The sequence below is a fragment of the Octodon degus genome, unplaced genomic scaffold, assembly GCF_000260255.1.
Source record: "Octodon degus isolate 3935 unplaced genomic scaffold, OctDeg1.0 scaffold00011, whole genome shotgun sequence".
Lineage (NCBI taxonomy): Eukaryota > Metazoa > Chordata > Mammalia > Rodentia > Octodontidae > Octodon > Octodon degus.
Genome location: NW_004524587.1, coordinates 18,717,417 through 18,721,135, shown reverse-complemented (window position 1 = coordinate 18,721,135; position 3,719 = coordinate 18,717,417). Strand labels below are relative to the sequence as shown.

Below are 3,719 nucleotides of genomic sequence, written 5' to 3'. Positions count from 1 at the left end.
GGAAACTGGCTAATGGGAATCTGCCAACATGCACTCACTCTTGCTAGCATATTTGAATTTCCATAGGTCTACTCAGAGTTTGCATTAAAAAAAAATTCCTCAGCTTAAGACTCACTCTTTGCACATAATTTTTGCATCTCCAGAAGCACTTTGGATATTGCTGGGAAAAAATGAGGAAACTAAATATTTAACGGCCTGCAAGCATGACTAATGTTCTAAAGCCCTGGGAAAAGAAATATGGAATAGCCACATGGCTCTGCTTAAGGAAACCTGTGGTAGCAGTTACATGTTCCAGAGCTGTAGGGATTCCTCCTCTCCTCCGGGCAGGTGAGTGGGGTGCGGGATTGAGCTGGGGCAACTCAGGACACAAGCTTTACCCAGACAAGTGTCACATTTAGTTGGTTTACATTTTTAGTTTCCATACCAACTGGTACTTTAAAACATGTTTTTGAAACCAAAGAAGAAAAGGCCTGAAATTTTGTCAAAATGGCTTTTGAACATGCAGACACCTTGAGGTTGGATTCCAGATGACTGAAGAAAACAGGGAGTGAAATTTCACCTTGGAGAATTCCTCTGTCTGAGATAGGCGGCTGTTTTGCTGATGCTGACTATGTGACATTGTGCCTCATGGCCAAGAGGCAGCACATTTTGTTAACAGTGTGCTTTTCATCAAACCCATGTCAAATGCAGTCCTTCTGTGTATGACTAGAACCTTCATCCAGGAAACCAGTAACCAGGTCCAGCCATCAGGGCTGCCTATCTACCTACACATATGTTTAGAATTGCTTTTGTTCTTTCATTTGTTTTTATTTAATTTTAATCAGAATCCACAAAAGAGTTGCTAAATCTCTCCATATCAACAATCAGTAACATGTGTTCTCAAACTTGGTGCATTGATAATTTGGATGAGAAGATCCTTTGTAGGGGCATATCCTGTGCTAGTGCTCATATCTAGATGTGTCCCCCAAAACCTCATGAGCTTATAGATGGAACTTTGGGGATGTGGCCAAATCATGGATATGTGAACCTCATCACAGAATCAGCCCACTGTTGTGCTTAGAGCTCCGTGTGATGTTAAGAGGTCAGGCCTGGTGAGAAAAGGTGGGTTACTGTGATCATGGCCTGGAATGGTACCTATATTGTAGCTCTCTGTCTCCCTTGTTCCTTTTCTGCTTCTCAACATACATGAAGTGTTTCTCCTCTACAGCTTCCCTTTGCCATGGCACACTCATTTGGAACCAACCAACTACAGACTGAAATTTCTGCAAACTGTGAGTCAATAAAAAGTTCTTCTTTAACTTGTGATTGCTGAATATTTTGTCCCATAAAGGATCCTGTAGATTGTAGGATGACAGCATTAGCTCTGACTACCAATCACTAGATGCCAGATGTACCTCTGTACACCCATAGTTATGACATGAAAAAATACCTTTGGGCATTCTAAAATGTCTGAGTCATTGCCAAATCACCTCCAGTTAAGAGTCACTGGCAAAGAAAGAGAACTAGTCAGATCTCACTATACAAAGAAAATGCAATGATCTATAGTGGGTGAAACGTAAATTTGAACATTTACCTCTCTTTGCTTGGCATAAAGAGATGATAGTCCCTATGAGTTAATGGAGCTAAGAAAGCAGAGTGCTAGTTTTTATCCTTTTCTAAATCTTTAAGCTTATGCTAAGATGTCGACTATTTGCTAAAGAAGATTTGCTTCTAAATCGTCTTTATCTCTGCCCTTGTTACAAAATACCCTTCGACAATAGAGTTTTAATTAGCTCATTTCTAACAAAAAACATTTGTTTTTGCTTACCAATCCCTTTTGCAAAGTGCTAGTGGTGGCTGTGATATCTCACTGTGGCACAGCCATCCCAGCTTTCCATATCTGCATCTCTGATTTCTCATGTAGCTTCCTCCGTGGATGCAGCCACCAGTACCTGCTGCATTCTCTGTTTGCTGAGGAGTCAGCTAAGGTTTTGCATAGCAGCATAGATTGAGAAGTTTAATGTAGCTTTGGGCAAGAAAATTGCCAGCTGCTCAGAGAGCTTTCCAAAAACTGATTCTCCAGTACTAGTCTAAAAATAAGCCACATGCAACTTCTGGCAAGACTCGTGAACACTCTAGAAAAGCAACACAAATCTAACTCAGGACATTACTCTTTCATTATATTAAATGCTACCATATGGATTCTTCTTGGTTTCACAAATATTCTTTCTTATTTTGCACTTTCTCCTCCTCTTTATTATGTAACACTTGTTCATTACTTAGAATATCCTTGGCAAGTACAGCCCCTGGAGTTGCAAGTTGAATTAACCTGTGTCCTCCCTCATAGTACACTGTAGTAGCCAAGAGCACAAGTAGTAGCAGCTGAATCAACAGATTACTAGAATATTACACAGGACGGCATTCCCTTGCTCATGGAGATCTCAGGACAGTTTTCACAGCCATGACAAAGTTTAAAGAAAAGTAAGGACTTACTAAGTATAAAAATAAAGAAAATTACATACATATGAAATAGCAAGTAACAAGACATGGAGATACATAAATACATATTTATATTGAAAATATATATATGCATAAACTATGCAGTTAGTCTGTTACAGGAAGTCCAGTGACATGGAAGTGGTTAACTTGGAGAAGAAGGAAGTGGAAATTTAATGGAACGAGTAAGAATAAATTTCCTTTAGGAATTTTTGGGCAAGACACATTAGATGTACTAATCTAGAAGCATAACCTAATAGAGCAAGAGGAAAAAAAAAGAATGATTGCTTATACTTCAAGTGGGATTTGGTGGGACATGGACAGATGAATCATTACTGGGTCTGTGATAGAGTATGATTCTCTAGAGAAGAAGCTAGAAGTTTGCAGCTGTGCAGTTGGTGTGGTGAGAAGAGGAGAAGGAACAGAGATGGCTCCCCGTGTACACACCTCAGTGATAAGGCAGACCGTAAAGCCAAGAAAGTAGAAGGCACTGAGCTTCTATGGGTTGTTCATATTGGAGACAAGCAATGATTGTTAATGCCGCACGTTGAAGGCCAGGGGATGATAGGCAGAACAGTCTTCCTCACCAAATGACAAGGGAAAAGGAAAGACAAATACAAAACAAAACAAAAAATAAAAAATGGAAGCAAAGCTTTGTAAATGAGAAGGGGAAGAGGGATTGAAGGGAGGACGGTGACTGGGGGAAATGAAGAACCAAATTACATCAAGTATGAGTAGACCTTCCCTATATGAATATCATCATTATTTGTCTTTAAAGTATACCAATAAACTTATTTTTTTAAAGTATCCTGTAATTACATTGCTTTTCACTTTGACAATGAAAGTTCTCTGAAGCACATCATATAGTTCTTCTATCTCATGCAATGGCTTCTCAAGAGACGGTTTCTGAATTAGTCATCTGTGTCATCTCTATGATCCAAAGGATTTTATATTTAGGCACCACAACGGTGTAACTGTTGGACAGGCATTTTCTGCACAGACATTCCTCAAAGTCAGATAAACAATGGGAACTCTCTCAGTCTTTGTATTCTTAATTGCTGCAGTTAGGGCAGAGAATGGCTTTGAAAGTGCTATTTTTTATGACTTTTATTTATTTATTTATTTGTGTGTGTGTGTGTGTGTGTGTGTGTGTGTGTGTGTGTGTGTGTGACCAGCTCAGTCCACCAGGGGGCGGGCTGGCTGGCATGTGGTGCTGGGGATTGAACTGTGGTCCCTGGGCTTTG

At 39.8% G+C, this 3,719-nt stretch overlaps 1 pseudogene across 1 annotated transcript in view; it reads left to right on the top strand.

The window, feature by feature from the left end:
* The first annotated feature begins 250 nt into the window (after positions 1 to 250).
* The window catches only part of LOC101593250, a 12,356-nt pseudogene continuing 8,887 nt past the window's right edge, over positions 251 to 3,719 (top strand). Inside the window, exon 1 of the transcript XR_192372.1 lies at positions 251 to 327. The product of XR_192372.1 is annotated as a eukaryotic translation initiation factor 4H pseudogene (transcript). The remainder of the gene's footprint in view (positions 328 to 3,719) is intronic.